This window comes from Corvus moneduloides, chromosome 1, assembly GCF_009650955.1.
Source record: "Corvus moneduloides isolate bCorMon1 chromosome 1, bCorMon1.pri, whole genome shotgun sequence".
Lineage (NCBI taxonomy): Eukaryota > Metazoa > Chordata > Aves > Passeriformes > Corvidae > Corvus > Corvus moneduloides.
The window spans coordinates 104,250,916-104,268,678 of record NC_045476.1 but is presented as its reverse complement, the minus strand read 5'-3'; the positions used below and the strand labels follow the sequence as shown (position 1 = coordinate 104,268,678).

Here is a 17,763-nt window from a genome sequence, read left to right as displayed (position 1 = left end):
ACTGTTCATAGCACTTGTCTTGCCATTGCATTTGAGATGATGATAATATGACACCACAGTTTGCTGACAATATACTTATTTAACAACAACAATACGTAAGCCAATTATAACAAGAATAGACAGATACATGATCAGTGACTGAAACAGAAATTAAGAGTTTTCAGAAATTAATAGGACATGTCATTATCTTGGATAATGGAACAATAAAGACTTAAAATTTTTCTCATCTTTATAAATTCTCATGATAAAATTAAATACTTTAAAAAAACCCTTACAGTAAATTTGTAAACAGATAAAACTTCTATATTTGGAAAAGTTTTAAGGATTGTTGTTACATGAATATCATAGAGTCATGTAAAAACACTATCACATTCATTAAATTATAGAAATCAGAAAAAAATTATGTCTAAACTTAGAATAGTCAACTTCAGACCATAAACCTTGAAACAATATTCAAAGAAAATTTTCCTTGTGTCAGTGATCAGCAGTGTACAAGACTGAGGAGAACACAGCTGTTATCTAATGTTTAAAATATCTTTTTTTTTTTTTAATGTTACACATATTCTCCAAAAAAATTTTTGCTTGAGCAGGTTTCACAACAACACAACACAGTGACACAAACACCTATAAAGTGCAGTTTTGTGCAATCTATTCTATGAAGTCAACCTGCACTGATTAGAATTCATTTTTGAACCATAGTTCAGTCAACTTTAGACAAAATGCAATAATGACTCTGCTTTGGCAGTACTGTGATAAAAGCTCTACTGAAATAAAGGATTTTTTTTTCTTTGTTTTAAGTAGATTTTTAGGCACAGCGCCTGTAGTACTTGGAAGTAATTCACTTCATTAGGGAAGACTCTCTTAGCCCAGGGAAAATTATAATGAAAGAAATGTAAGAGGTTGTCATGTTAAAGACAGAGGTTTGTTTATTGGTGGAGGTAGCAAAGCCCTGTTCTGAAGAAAGAAGTAAAAGGTAACCAGACATCACTAGAGACACAATGTTTTCAATTTATGTACAGGCATCTGGCCAGCAGCTGCTTCAGTGAAGGTACTGTATAGAATTGGAGTTGTGTCCCTACTGACAGTGTATTGAGAAACTATTGGGTACATTTGAGAGCCATTTAAATGCAAATATAATATGAGTTTGTCAGTGACTAAAAACAATCTTCCAGGCAATGGTGTTAGTAATTAGAAACCATCTGGTACCATGAAAGCTTACAATACTTTCAATATTTCCACAGGCCAAAAGGATGCAATTTATCTCCTATAACAACAGAAACACCTATGCTATATGTTAGTGCTCTGACAATTAATATGCAAAATCAGATCCATCTTGATGTTTTTCTTCTGGGGCAGTCCTGGAAAATAAATAAATGAGAAGTCTGGAAGAGAGAGTGCCATAAACTTCACAGCGGAATTTTAAAGAGAACACATACGAAGAGATGAGTACCTGAAAAGATGAAGGAGCTGTGTTGAAAACTTTGCCTCCTTTTTACCTGATAAGGTTGTGAAAGACAAAGCAAAAGATGTTTGATAACTCATCTGTCAGATCTCCTTAAAAAATTATGCTCTGTATTTTCAGTGTGTGGTGTGTTGAAGTGGATTCAAAATAAACTAATTAAGGTAAATCCTTTCTCTTTTCTGGCCCTTAGAAGGGTGGGGTTTAGAATTTTCGTGCTTCAGAGATGAAAATGAAAATATTCTAGTCTATCTATCAAAACCTAAACTAACCTTCATCATCTTTGTTTCCAACCCAATATACTCTAGAGAAAGTATGGGCAAGTTATTCTCTATTAAAAACAAATCAAAAACATCACATCTTCAGTCTTGATCTGAGAGATTAAGTGACAGTAGAATACTGACAAAAGATAATTTTAAATTTAAATTGGTAATTTCAGTATTTGCCTTCTTCAACACCATATTCGCATGACATTTACAATTGTCAACTTCACTTGGTAGTTTGCTCGACTTGAAAACAATACTGAACTTCAGCTCCAGAGTTTATTAGTTATAACCAGTTATTAAGGATATGGAAGAAAGCAAAATTAAGATATTTCATTTTGAGAATTTTAATAGCTAGAGAAAAAACAGGGGATGCCCACTGTAGCCACAAAAAATTGCACAATTAACTTGTTGAAACTGTTTTACACACAATGAAACTGTTGAAACATCCAGGTCTGTGTGTCTATCAAAGTAAAGAGGTGGTGGTTGATCCACAGTAGTTCTGATCTGAATAATGCAGGTTTCAAGGCTGAACAATCAACATCTGCAGACCATCTTAGAGCCTGTGTTTCTCAGATTATAAACTATAGAAACAGAAGCTGTTCCTAAACTTTATTCTTACATGTGCCAAAGTCATATCTCTATTTGCTGTTCTTATAATTCATGGAATATCTTCTTTCAAAAACTTTCCTCAAAAATAAAATATGGCAGAAGTACTGAAACTGAGCCATCAAAACAGTGAATAGGAAAGGTTTTGACTGTGTGTGAAGAGGGTGTTTGAGTGTCTGTATGTCTGTGTCTGTGTGTAGCACATTTCCACAGCTCAGTTGAGGAGCAGTATTATTTCTTTGTGTAGGTGAGTATGGCAATTGAGACTTTCTTTCAAGTTCTCAAGACACAGTATTCTCTATATACTAATAGTTTGGAATATATCAGCTCTGAGCAATGAAACTGATTTCCAAGGACATAAATCAATTTGAGACTCTCAACTGTGAATCAAAATGTTTTTTCTGTTTCTGGGTATAAATTGTCAGGTTAAGAGGTCTTGATATGCTTTTTCTTCTAACATGCATTGCTTCTACAAAATCAAAATTATCTCTCTCTAGTATTTATAAAAGATGTCACAACACATTAATGGATTGTTTTATACCTTTACTTTAATCATTACACACAGTATAAAAAAATCAAAACCACTTGCAAACGCCAATGCTTTGTTCAATATCCCTGTATGTAATAGCTACTTAAGTAACTAATTTCCATATCAGCATCCATTTGTTCTCTTTTTGTACATGAGAGGAATTATTTTCCTTTGTGCTTTTGACTTGCTGTAGTAGATAAACCTTAATCAATGAGACAAACCTATACAGATATTCAGTTCCCTACAGCTTTCAGTTCATTTTCTATCCCAGCTTGTTCATCAGCATGGCTTTCTAATGTTCAAATGTTTCACCTCTGTTCTCAGCTAATGCATACACATTATTTTGAAAAGAGAAACTAGCAATAAGATATTCCTAATATATTTGAAACAGTGATTATTTCATAGATAGCTACAGAACGAACATCACTTCAAAGATTCGAGTATAGCTCTTAGGTGGTCTGTAGACAATACAAATTTCTAGAGATAATACATAAATTTTCTGCAGATCACTGTCTGAACCAGGACAATATGCAATTTGCCATACTACAGTGGCATACTTGAATGAATTCTTGCATTTCATGTTTCTGTATTCTTTAAAAAAAAACCAAACCAAACCAAACCAAACCAGAAGTAAAGGAAAAAAGGGGATTTGTCTTAGGTAGACAGCTGAAAAGGAAGTCTAGTGACAGCCCTGTAATTTGGTTACTTTGAATTGCCACACTCTGTAAAAAAACATGCAGATTCTTTTTCAAGCTGAAGATGTAACTCATCATCTATAAAGTCCTTATTTCATAACATCACTCACTCACACAACTGATTCTCCAAATCCCCATTCATACTTTTCTTGCGTGACTTTTCCTGCCAAATCTGTTGAAAGGTTTATAGTTTGTGCCCTTCACAGTCTGCTAGCTTATTTTTACTGAATTAAAATCTAATAACATAAATGACAGAAATAATTTCCTGAGTTTAAAGGAAAACAATTCCAAAATATTTTGGCAGTGTTATTATAGATTTTTTTCAAGAATATAAAGAGGCATATTATAAACATTCTCTTACAAGTTAGGAAAAGAGATTAATTACAGAAGGAAATATATTAACAGTTTTAATTAGTGTTATTGCTGAAGTCTAAGAACTAGCAATAAGAAAATAATAAAACAAAATGAAGAGACTATGTAAAATGAAAGAACAACTTTAACATTTATTAAGAAACTATACAATATAAGAGCAAATTTCAAAAACCAGTAGCCCAAAGTCACCCTCAAGACCATATCTATGATTTACATATAGGGATTTACAGTTTAATTTAATTATAATCTACTGTCATATCAATCTGACTTAGAGAATATAACTTTGGAAAATATAATGGTAAGCCTTTTCAGTGGTCAAAGAGAAATTTTGACCTATACAACATTTTAAACTGCAAAAATGGGGTCAAATAGGATCACATCAATCAAGGGTGACATGAACCATGACAAGAGTCACCTAGTAATACACAGAACTTTTTATAAGAAAACAAATTATAGGGTGAAATAATGATCCCAATTACAATGCATGCTTTGATCATAAATTTCTCCTAAAATTTGTGTAAACTAACAAGATTAATGCATTTAATTTCAAATGGGAAAAGACATTTGTATTAAATATAAGAGTTCTTGAGGAGTTTCACTGTATAATTATATCTCCCAAACACATTTTTCAAGCAGGTCTGTTTTCATATAAGTTCTCTTTCAGTCAACCAGGAGACACTGTTTTAATGGAATTACTGTAAAGGTTGTAATTACCTCAGAAGCACCAACAATCTGTCCCATACTACTTGTTTATTAGTTTTGACAAAAAAAATATGCTAACTAAACATTGCAGATAACTCTTTCAGAGGTGCCACATAAACCAAAAATTTTCTTTCTATGCATCTCATTATGCCAAGGAAAGGAGGAACAAATTACTCTTTAAAAATGTCAGTTTTTGACAGAATTTTCTACAAGTGCAAGACGGCAATCACTTCAGGCTGTTAGCAAGAAATGGAAAATATGAACACCTTCACATAGAAGGAGGAAAAGGAGAAGAATGTATCAAGGGTGTCTGAATTTAGGATGTCCCTGAACATCTGGCAGAAATCTTTCAAGATCTTTCTTCTTCCCTTTGCAAATCAGTTGCCTTGGAGCTGTGAAAATTATGACTGGCAATGTCTAAGCCCTCTCCACTGCTACAATAAGGATTTCTGGAAGTCCAAAGGCTGTATCAACCATGTCACTATTGAACCTCCAGATTTTTGTTGGTCCTGATCACAATGTTTTAAGGTTCTCAGTTTGTATCAAGTGAGGATAGAGGCAAAAACAAATTATGTGCTCAAATATATACATGTATTTTTGAGTTGATATATTTGTTTCTTTCGTAATGATTATAGAGATAGGGGTAATTTTGGGACATAATTCATCAGATCAATGTTAAACAACTGCAGTAGCATGACAAGATTTCTGCTACAAAAGCGCTATCTGTAAAGGCAATTTTGAGCATCTCAGACATAGAGACAGTCCTGCAGATGGCCAAGTCAGAAGTCATGTAACTAATTAAGACTGAAGCCAAAAGCCCTGAAGCCATTGCTTAGCCTGTATTGTCAGGCATTCAGGATTTCAGATATTTACATGACCTAATTAGAACTATTTATTTGGAAAGTACAAGGGTTCAAGAGTTAGGGGAAGATTTATTTTTTTTTCTAAAAACAACAACAACAACAACTAAACAGGAACTTTGCAACTCCCTTCTATTTCCTATTTTTTAAATAAATCCTTTAGTTGCCTTCAATTTTGTACCATATTGACATTTCTTTTATAGAAACTTGAAAATCATCACTCCTCATAGACAAATTGATGATTTTGTGTTAGTACTATCATAGTACAGTTTTTGTGACAGAAAGTAAAGTCCCTATTGACATCATTCCTTTTTTACTTCTGAATGTCAGGAATTCACATACTAGAGTTCTGGGAGTTTTAAGCTTAAATAATCCCCTTTCCCTTGGAAACTAAGAAATACTCAGAAATGTATCAGCTTTGTTTCTCACAATTTAACAATTTATTTCATGGACATAAATCCCTACTTTTTAGATCAAATATTCTGAATCTGACCAGTAATGCTTAGACTTTAAAGGGCTTTCTTTGCTGTTAAGATAAACTTGATGCTCCCCATGAGAAGTGAGTCACATACACAGCCATATTCATGGGTGAAGTATGAGTATTATCGTCTTCGGTATCTTCTAAGATCTCAGAAAAGGATGCCACTTGCTTATCGCAGATTTTGCTGGGAGTTTATTCATTTTAGGAAGTAAAGGCCTGATCCAAACCCCGATGAAGTCAATGGAAAAAGTCTCCCATTGACTACAATGGGCTCTGGATCATGCCCTAAGTCCATTCTCCTCATTAATGCAGGATTAATGATAGGATGTCTTTCCAGTAGCCTGGAGTACTTAAGATCTCGGCAATTTCAGCTGAACAAGTTCACTTTAGCTTGCCATTCCATTTGGAATTTGAAAGGTGAAGTCAAGGTCTTTTTCAGCGACAAGAAAACTTTAAATGGAGGCATTTTCAGTTCCTGGTTATAGTCAATCCCACCAATTCAGTGAAAATCCTTAGGCATCCTAATGAGAAAACAGCAAGAACAAGTGGAGCCAAAGAAATTTATGTTGTTCAGGACACACTTCAGAAATACAGTGTAGACTCTGGTTTGACCAATGAAGAGATGCATGTTGATGCTTTTGGAGAGATCAGTCTAGAACCTGACTACGAAGGACAAATTAAAAGATTATAGCATAGTTAAATATATAAGGTTTTTGTTGTACTTCTTTTTAAATTAACAGATAAGGAAACAGGTGACATTTCTCAAAGTGTTTTCTCAGTTTGCACCAGAAAGCACCACCAGTTCATAAATAATGAAAAGTGGCAGAAAAATATTACAAACAGGAATTATACCTTTAAGTTCTCTGAAATTGCAGATGTGAATTGGGATTGTTATGCTAGCACAAACTTTGACAGACAGACAGTAAATGGATAGAATAAGTATAGTGTTATTAAATCAGATATAAAATATATCTGTATTAAGATCAGTCTTATATAAAATAAAAATCTGAAACAAACATAGTTTGTTATATTACTGTTTAAAAATTGTGTTTCTGATAAAGTACTGGATAGATCAGCCATTCCAAAAGATCTCTAGTGCTATTCACTACTCATATTTCATTAAATTGCCATTAGCATTATTCATTATTTTACCCTGATTATTCATATTGACAAGAATGGCTCAAAAGTTGAAGCATTTTTTCTAACCCAATTACTAATTGTTCTACTAAAAAATATCATCCAAATTGCCATGTACCTTATGATAAAGATATTTCTAAAGTTATATTCAAGGACTTAAAAAAATCAATGGACGTTTGCTGTAATTTCAATAGTATTTACTATTGGAAGGTCAGCACATTCATTGATCTATAAATGCTTGCAAACCTGCCACCATCCTCCCACAAAGCCAGTGAAACACATTAAAGTTTCACACTTTGAGTTTTACTTCTTTTTTACCAGAGACATTTCTGCAATACTGTTTGACCACGCACATTTAGTTTTAAACAACTTAAAAGCCTGCTGACAATTCTTATTAATTTTAGAGATAAAGGAAGCAGATCTTAAATCTCCTCATCAAAATATGGCAGGAATAGGTTTATTTTGCATATGTATAAATAAAAACTTGCTCATCCAAGGACTCTCCCAATATACAGAAAAACCTCATGTTTGGATCCATGATATGAATCACCATGGGCTCACGTATTTCTCTCCAAATTATCTTAATATTATAACAAAATGATATGGTTTGTACCTCTTTCTTTGCCTTGATGAATTAAAAAAAAAAGACAAAAGCACCTGATTACTTTGCTGCAAAATAAACATGTAATTTTTCAAATCTTGCCAGTTTCTGTCAAAGGAAAATTTGCTTGCACTACAGGATAACTTTAATGACATTTGAAACTCACATAGTCATGATCAACATCAAGGAACACCTGATTTGAGTCTAACATGTATTTCTTTTTCTCGTCCACCTAAAAATTCTGGCCAGATATACTACTTTACCTTAGAATATAGTATTTAGTAAGACAAAAGCTATCCCAATTGCAACTCTGTTGAACAACTCCAAGGACTGCTTTCAGTTTAACTCAGTATCTTTTTTCCATCCCTTCATTCTTACTGAAATTCATTTTACTCAGCACTGCTTCATTCAAATCATAGGCTGAAAGAGAAAATGAAAACATCCACCACCTGGATCAGGTGAAAAAAGGAGAAAATTCATGCAGTTTAAATGCTGTTGTCTGGAGCTAGTATAGACAAAACAGTTTCCCATCTATTTGTTTAAATAAAAGGCATTAATTTGCTTTCACATGGTTTTCAATTTATCCATTTATCACTTTCAGATGAAAGGCATGGTTACAATCAGCAAGATCAATAGATATCAAAGCTCTTTAAGCAAGGTTTAGCAACTGCTTGCTTGACACATATATAGCTTGGCTACTAAAATTAGCCTGTGCCATTGGATTATAAATAATATCTTGATCTATGGTTCCCATTTGACTTAACTAAACAAATATTACATTCCTGCCCCTAGAGTCTTACAGTGACACTGGCCAGATTTCAAACCCTGGAAGCTGTCCAGGATGTACAGTGCATAGAAAAGACTGTACATTGATTTTCAGGCAAAAGAAAATAATATTAGTCAAGATGAAATGCTTTACTGGAGAGGGCTTCACAGCACAATGTATTGAAAAAGATTCTTCCTTGTCCTTACAACATCTAGAGCAAGGAACTTAAAATGTGCAGGAAAACACTCAAGCACCCTCCTCAGAGGGAAAAGTTAATGACACGATAACATCCAACATATTCTTTAAGCTAGTTTTAAAGTCAACAATTAAACAAAGTTATTCAGACATCAGATAGTTGTTTTCAGCAGTTTTAAGTCTTTCAATATACATGAGACAGACATTTCTGATCAGTCTGTAATATTCCTTAGAGACCTAGATAAATCAATAAACAAGGCCATAATGTATTTGGAAGACAGTTTTGTCATTAGAAAACCTTGTAAGCAGCCAGCAGTTTAATTCTTACAAGGAGTGGGAATTGCTGTCATGCCTCCAACACCCTACACCCTGTAATTTAGGTTTTTAAAATGAAAAAGTAGACTTAATGACATAACACACCATTAGAAATAATGTTTTATCTTCTCTACATCAGTAGATTGGGTAGGATTTCACTTTCTCCCCTTCTAGTCCCCTACTGTTATTAAAGCCAAGTAAAAAATCTAAATTTTCCGTAATTTCAGATGCTCTAGAAAGGCCTTCAGTTATCATCTTGCATATACCAATGTGCAGTGTGTACTTGCACAGAAGAGAGATAACTGGAATATTTTTGGCCTTGCACATAAGGCCCAAGTCAATAACTGTAGTGCAAAATCTTTGCTTAGACCAAAGTTATGATTTTCAAATATTTGCCTGAATGGAGGATAATACACCTTTTTTCAAGTATTAGCCAGGCAATACTACTGGTACATACACTGTCACCCAAGTATATGGTCACCAGAACAAATCTGAAGGAAAATCAAGCCAGAGTCACACAGAATCATAAATATTGTAAGTGACTTTCAAGATCACCTAGTCCAGCTATCAGCCTCACACCACCATAATCACCCCTAAATCATATCCCCAAGTGAGAAACCTGGGCTCCTCTTGAAGGCTTCCAGAGAGGGTGACTCCACAATCTCCCTGGGCAACTTATTTCAACACCTAACCACCATTCTCAGTGATAAACTTTTTTCTAACGTCTAATTTGAACCTTTCCTGGCACAACTTAAGGCCATTTCCTCACATCCTTTAGACTGAAATATGACAGAAGTGACTGACTCCCACCTCACTACAATCTCCTTTCAAGAAGTTGTAGGGAGCAATGAGGTCCCCCCTTCAGCCTCCTCATTCCCTTTCTCTTTCCCTTCTTCTCTCCACCACTCAAATAGCTTCCTTCTTTGTACAAGTATATACCAGAATTCAAGAACATTTTAGAGGTGCCTCTTTGCCCACATCTCCTGCTTCAAGCTTTTATCTGAATCTGTAGTCCCTGATATCACATTCCTTTCACCTGTATTGTCAGACATAGCAACTAATGCTACAAACTGGATCTAAAGGCCTTATTTTCAGTTGTCCCTGTTGTAAGAACTGATCTGACAGATTTAAAAAGAATGAATGGATATAAACTTAATGAGACTTCAGAAATTAATCCAGCTATCAGTAATATTAATCTTGTTTTCACAATGGACATTTTGTGAAATATAAAGGAGATTTATTTTCTCTGGAGAGTCTGATGAGCTAGGATTTTTAATGATCAAATACATTCTTTTCCTTTTTTTCTCTTTTTTAAATTAAAAGAGGAGAGAGAGTGTATGTTTGCTCTCATACCCCTTATTCATCATCTCATTTCCCAACTCATACTCAGGCAAGCATATTTGGTAGATTAGGCCTCCACTAGAAAAAAAAGTTCCTGTTTTTTCTCTCTTTAGAAACCATCAAAACTAAAGCATATCCTGAAAAGTTTTAAAATAAAACATCCCCCCTTCATCTACACACAAAGGAACTCTTAATTAAAACTTACTGAAGGACAGAAGAAAAAGCAATAACACAATATCAAAGAACATGTGGATGAGAAGGAAGCATTCACCCCGAGATATTTAATATTTTAATTGGTTATCTGGAAGAAATAAGAAACTGTATCTTATGAGTCTGACTCTAACGTTATTAGTTAGTGGCAAAAAGCCCAGTGAGTTCAATGGGGCCAAGATGAAGCTCTAATTGAATTAGAAACTGACTTCAGATACAATGTTACCTTCTTCCCTTCATCTTCCCATTTTAGCAAAAAGAAATAAGAAAGATTTATTGAAATCCATCACAGAGGCAGGTAATTGAGTTTGTTTTGACCTGATCAAAACAAATAAGTATTCATGAGGAGAGTAGTTTTGACTATAAATTCATTGAAATAACAATACTGGACATAGAGCTTTCCAACAGAAACTGACTACCCTACAGAAGTGTTTAAAACCTGTCCTGCACTAAAATCTGAGGTGTCTAAAAACCTTGGTGACAAGGTAGCTCTATTTGAACACAATAAATACTGAACTTTTCCCTGAAAAATAAGTGAAAATGAAAAATTATTTGATAGAAAAAGACCCTTGTCCTTATAATCCCCTCTGCCAGTAAGTCAGCACTTACTGTAAATTCAGATAAGGTGTAAGTTCACATAAGGAGGGGTTGACAAAAGAAAACTTCTCTCCTTTTCACTGGTTGCAAGATGACTTATCGGTTGTTACTGGTGAAGGAGCAGCAATAATACACTAAGACAAGACCTCCATTTCCCTTTTCCAACACCACCTGAGGGTCTTTTTCCTCCAGAACTGCTACTGATTACTGCCACCTGTGTGACCTTAGTCATCTGTCAGAGTGGCTGAGCTGAGAGGAAGGGAATCTGCTATCTAAGGCATATGTTGTGAAGCATCTCTTCTTCTGTAGGGATTTTCTTCTAGCCCACAGAAGCAGGAGCTTCCAAATTCTACTGGAATAGCAGAACTGAAACATGGAAAGACAGAAAGCACTATCAGAGCCTGCCTTCAACTGGATGGTCTCTCAGATGCTGTTACCTGAAGCTGTGAATTCAACTCAATGGAAATAATTCTAAACTAATTGCCTGCAAGTGCAACACTCTAACCGTTCTTGCATTAAATTACTCTTGTGAGAATTATTCCCTTTCTTTTTAAAGACAGATGTTCATTAGATCAATAGGGAAAGTGAAAGAAGAGGAGTAAGGAGGATTCCCTTTCCTTGACCCACTGGTTAGTGTGGGAGACAGAGGAGTAGAAACTCCTGCAATTAAATGAGGTTTTGATTTACAACCCTGGAAGAAACTAGGTCTGGCTTAATAGAAAGAGATTTATAGATCTTAAGCAAAAGGATTACAAGCCTGTGTTCCTGTAAGTAAGAATGTACACTGGGTGTTCTGGTAGAGGGTTTTAAATATAATAGTGTGATTTTATATAGTTGAAGTTAAGAATGTAGATGGTATAAGAGAGACATCTCTGTGTACGTGACATGAGAAGTTATTGGTCAAGACACAGCTGCATTGCAGTGAGAAGTGCCACAGGTGATAGGTCATATATCTAAAACAAAGTGTCGTTTTAAGTGCCTATTGGATTAGAAAGTTATAAATTACCATGTAACTCTAAGTCTTGTGACTCGCCATTATTCGGAGGTGTTGTAAAATCTCACGCCTCGGCTGATGCGTTTTGTTGTTTTAAACAATAAATTCGTGTAATCGCATAGTCCCATCTCTTGAACTTATTTCTTCCGACGAGTGAACACGCAGGAAATTCGACATTACAGGCCATTCTCTTTCATGTGGAAGGCTAAGTTTGAAACCTCCCAGATCAGTTTCAGAAAGAGTTTCATGAAAACTAATGCAGATGAGCAATCACCTTTTAATAAATTAGAAGAATGTCAGACAGCCGTAACCTGCCTCTCATGTTCTTTTTGATGGCAGCAAAGAAGCACTTTTACAGAAGTGGGACTTTATTTACAGTACTTTGGTTTCTGATGAATTAAGAAGTCTAAAAAAACTCTTGAAGTTTTTCAGCTGAGGCTGTTTCCTTCCCTACTCTCCGTGAAGTGGCGCAGGCTGGGGAAATGACAAGTACCCATCTTTCCTCTGGTTTCTGTTGTGCTTAAGCCAGAAATGGTTCAACCCATACAAGATCTTGAATCAAGATTCAGCTTTGAGACATTACATACCTTTGACTAACAGCTTTTAACATTAATTAAGAGGGATTGAAAGAAACAGAAACCATGAACAAAATACAAATAAAGTTAGTGTGGAGTTTCCTTAGTCATGATCTGGTTGAGTAGATGTTTCCTAAGCATTGTGACATTTTAGCTGCATGTTTTTTCCCCCTGAATAAAACACTGCCTTCAGAAAGTGAATGGATAAGTCTTTTTAATATATGTTCATCATCATATAAATTGAAATATGTTTTGCAATGCCAAGCATAAAATATTCTGGAAATGGATGAGAGCCTTCCTTTGTATTTCTCTGTCCAACTTCTTTGTGTAATATCAGTCCAAATACTTGCAGCATTAGCTTGGGCACATTTGCAGTTTTCAGCAAGCTGATGACTGCTTATTGCTGTCTGGGGCCAAATAAGCTCCTCTGTTCATAACAGAGTGTCCATGTACCTGGGAGATATGCATACTAAGTGATGGAAAGCATGCCACATTAGAAAATTGATTGCATATGTCAGCATATGCACCACATTTTAACAAATTAGTCTGCATTTAACTCCACAATATGCATGGTTTGGAGTGGGGAGAGATTCATGACTTTTGTTCAAACTTGAGCTTTCTGCAGATTTTTTTAATCTAGAATGCATTTCCTGTTGAAAACAGCAAAGGCAAAATGCTGTAATATTCTCATATCATGTTTATTGGATTTATGAATTTTATGAAACATCAATAATCTTGCAGAAGGCTTGCATAAGCATCAACCTTACATGTTATGATTGAAAGCCTGTACCAGCACAGAATTCTTCCCAAACAATACATTACCCAAGCAGTAGACATAGAGATAAGCATTATTATTATGACAAAAGAAAAAATCTGGTTTATGCTTTTGTTCTCTCTTTCTCCTTCACAATATTTGCTATTATTTTAGAAATCAGCATATGAAAAAGGACAAAGGAAAGATCCTTAGAGGTGACTCCATACTGCATTTTCGCTAAAAGGTCCTATTCTAGGGTTCTGTGGATGGTGTCCTTGAATGTCACATTACAATACATCACTGTATTTTCCCCCACTTTTCCAACAATGCTCTATGATTAAATACTGACGAGATGCCATAGCTATGCAATCTTTTGCTAGTCTCAACAGGAGTTCCATATTGGAGTTCCTGTGATCTATACATGATCTATATATGATCTATAAAATAAGTGAAGTAGTGGAAATTGTTGGAACTGTCTGACCAATGTCTTTAAAAAGCATTTAGGAATGTAGGGAGTCCATAAATCTTAGAAGTAGATGAGCACAACTTAACTAACATGTTAGCAAACAATACCTGACCCAGGTCTAAAAACAATCACCATAAACTCCTTAGAGGATTTGCAAGTTATCCAAAAGGAGCAGGAGAGGCTCCACCCCATGGTATGCTGTACATTAATTTTAGGCACAAGTGTACAATTATTTATTTACTTACCACTGTTGGGGTTTTGCATGATTTTTTTTCTTTATCATCCTCCTTTGATTTCCACTTTTTCCTGAATGCACTTCGAAACTGAAGACAAGGACTCTTTTCACATAGCAAAAATACAACCTGGCAAGTTGAAATTTTAGAGTTCTTTTTCCCCTAGCAGTAGAAGTGTGGCTCTAGTACTCTGATTGTTCTTTGCATTGAGAAAATGGATTATTAATCTTCAGATGCAAAGTTTTTCTTCTTACTTCTGACACGGCTGGTATTCAGCACTGAAAAAAGTCATCTCCAAACTGGATAGCAGATCCTGAGAGAGCTTTGAAATGTTAATAAATGTCAAGGAGTGAGGTGAGATAACAAAATTTAAATCTTCAGAACTTCATGCTCAAGCTAAAAGTCATTTGAGCCATAGTGTTAAATAATAAATACTTGATAGGTGTTTATCAGCAAACAGGTTTCAAGAATGCTAAAGAAAATCCAGATAGAGTGATAGAACATATTTTAAATTAAATTAGCTACCCTCTAATTTCTACTTTAATTGGTAAAATGTAAAGACAGATAAAAGGCAAAATAGATATGTAGTTAAGGGTTAACTGAACCAAATTTTTCATCACCCACTAACTTCTGTTATTACCATCATAGCTGGAGGCGGGTTTTGGAGTCCTAACCAAAATGACAAGCGGTCTGTCACAAAGAGCCTTCTGAATTATCAGCTCATTTAGTGCCATCAGCAACAGAAGGTGCTGAGCCTCAGAGGCTGGATGACAAGATTCTGATTCAGGAACTCTAAGAAAGAAACTTCCTATTTACTTAATTGACTATTATGCCCCTGGTATGTCACAGCTTTAAATCATACGCCTTATAGTAAGGAAACCAAAGGGACTTAAATTTTGTAGTATTTCAAGGTGTATTTACTAGGTTCAGAATCACACACCATACTTCCAAACACTTTCACTACGATGATCTACTTCTGTTCTTTCTTAAATATTTCATTTTATACCTCTCATTTAAATGGATTGTTCATCCCAAAGCACAGATTTTACAGAAAGGAGCCTGTGGAAAATCTGTTTGATTAATTCTGAGATGGAAGCAGCACTCATTTTCTAAAAGCATTTTAAAAGTTTCTAAATATTCCCTCTCTTTTCTCCATATATTCCAAACAGATATGTGTTTAAAACTTCATGCTATATAAGGTTTATGTCCCTATTGAGATTTTCATAAACGTTTATGCCTGTTGAGGTTTCTATCTTTTGATCAAATGCAGTTGAATAATAAAATCTTAGGGAATGAAAATCATGCAGAACTTCTAGAGAAATTTCCTAATTTTATTTTTATGCATATCAAATCTAATAATTTTCTAGCAGCACATTGTGATCCAGCTAAACTCTAATGATAATTGATAGACTTTTTTATAAAGCTGTATATTATATCCCAGAACAGGAAATATTTTTTCTTCTTTTTGAGCCCCCACAAGCTACTGAGCTGCAAAAGAGATGCTAATCTGATAGACATATAAAGACTACAAAGTTTGCATCACAAAAGGGATAAGTAAAACTAAGAATTCTAGCTGAATTTAAGGAAAACAATCACAGACCTGAAAACTGTAGCATATTTAATAAAAATGTCACATAATCTTTGCCACCTTCTGCTATTATCTCTAGGTTTTCCATGTTAACATTACTCTCTTTTTCAATCACCAAAGAGATGGCAATATTAACAAGTGGAGGTGCCATATTGACATTCTAAAAATGTAAAATTTAAATAATTAATAGTTAAATAATATTTGCCTAGATTAGTGTAGACTTTCTACCAAGACACTGAAAACTAACAAGATATTTTGTGTCACTAAAGTTATTCTCAAATGACAGCACAAGTCTTTGGGACTGGATCTTTGCCATGCAACTTAGATAACAGTTGAAGAAATTCTTCCTGCAGGCAGAGCTTTACTGTACTGTTTCATTACTAAAGAGGTGCCAGATATGCTCAGAATATCAAACAAAATCACCCCATGGGTGTTTTCTACACCAAAATCAGTCAGTAGAATGTGGGAGTGAAAAAGTTGGAAAGGAATTAAAAACGTCTTCCATTTGGCAAGGAAAACTCAAAATGCAGAAACTTGGCTCTGAAAAAAAGAAAGACAGTAATTCTTTCTGACCAGCAAAACCAGTTGTCTTTAAAATAAAGGATATCAGCACCTTAAAGATTTTTGAGTGTTAAATTTTAAATTGGTATACAAATATAAAATCACTCCTATTCCTCAGCTGAATTTTATCTTACGATAATATGAAATTTATTACAAAACTGAAAGGTAGGATTGGGCTTGTATAATAAATAAGGGTTCAACTGTTAGCCTTGTAACTTTTGAAAATATTGTTGTTGCTTTGATCATTGGGAAAATATGCTTAATTTAGATTTCTAGTGTTCTCTTTCATTGTTTTACTTCCCTTCTCAAACTTACATGTATCACCTTATCGCATTAATTTTTCTTTGAATCACTGATTTTTAAAACAAAGGGAAAGAGCAGATTACTTGCGTTGAAAACTCCTCTAGCACTAAGAAATGAGAATGAAGCTCTCCTTCCCCAGTATAAATCATATTTTTGGTTTCACTAAAGACAGTGAAAGTCATTCACTTTCAACAAACTGATTTTTCCTAACTAAAACTTCCACTGAACTCAGAAAAAAGCAGGATCTAGAAGGAGGATGTGACTAAAGCATGAATCAGGCAGTGCAGTTTTAGAAGTAAAATTTCAGATGGAAGGTGTTTTCATTTAGTTGATCCAGGTGAATGGTTCACTGAACCAGATACATCAGTCTAGCATCTGTGCAAAAAAAGCACCTATTTTTTTCTTAATAGTTGCTTCAAGTGCCATGGGTACTTTTCACATCCAACTAAACTAAATACCAATAGTTGCTTTCCTGTAAAGCCACTAATTTTTAAGTAGCTAAGTGTGTTTATTATGTACCTTTCTGGAGCTCAGGAGGACTCACTGAATAATGGAAAACTTAAAAGATCTAAATAGCTAGATGTTGCTGATGCTGCATGTGGAAGCAAAAGACTACCCTCATAGGCCCAGTAAGTCCTTGTCTGCCTACATTTATGCAAGAAGCTGTTAAATCCTTGAAGAGCTCTGAATAGAATTGGTACTCACAGTTGTGGCATCCTTCTCCTTGGGATAAAGAAGGCTTGAATTGCTGTTTTCCTTTATCTGAGAATGAAGAGATGAAATGATGCTGCACAGTGCTGGTCAGGCCTGTTACTTTGGTAAAGAAATCTAAGCAGTCTTGCTCATTCCATTTTTCATCATGGGCTTCTTAAATTGTCTCTCTTCTCCCAGTTACAATTCATTGCTTGAAGGGGATAGCAGCTTCCCTTTTTTCCCATAGTGACCTTGTTGGGAGATTGTGGATCAGCACAATTCCTTTTCCTGGGAAAGAAAATGATGGAAGCAGCAACTTCTGCTTCTTCTGGTAGCTGATGTTCTTACCTTGCAGATGATAGCTCTGGCAGGTGTTTGCCAGGCTGTGGACTGTTTTAATAGATATGTGAAGGAGGCTAGGACAAGAATTTGTGTTGTGTGGAGATACACACTAATATAAATAC

The 17,763-nt window shown here is 34.8% G+C and overlaps 1 protein-coding gene across 4 annotated transcripts in view; it reads right to left on the bottom strand.

Annotated features, from left to right (window-relative positions):
- Window positions 1-525: 525 nt before the first annotated feature.
- Window positions 526-17,763, bottom strand: part of NETO1 (neuropilin and tolloid like 1) — an 84,054-nt gene continuing 66,816 nt past the window's right edge. For 2 of the 4 annotated variants that reach the window (XR_004242377.1, XR_004242369.1), the window contains exons 11-12: window positions 14,167-17,587; window positions 526-6,491 (exon numbers count right to left, since the gene is read on the bottom strand). The gene's annotated coding sequence lies outside the window, so the exon portion shown is untranslated. Of the gene's footprint in view, window positions 6,492-13,375; window positions 17,588-17,763 lie in introns of those variants that run through there. The other 2 variants (XR_004242370.1, XM_032120893.1) reach the window with 2 other exon arrangements.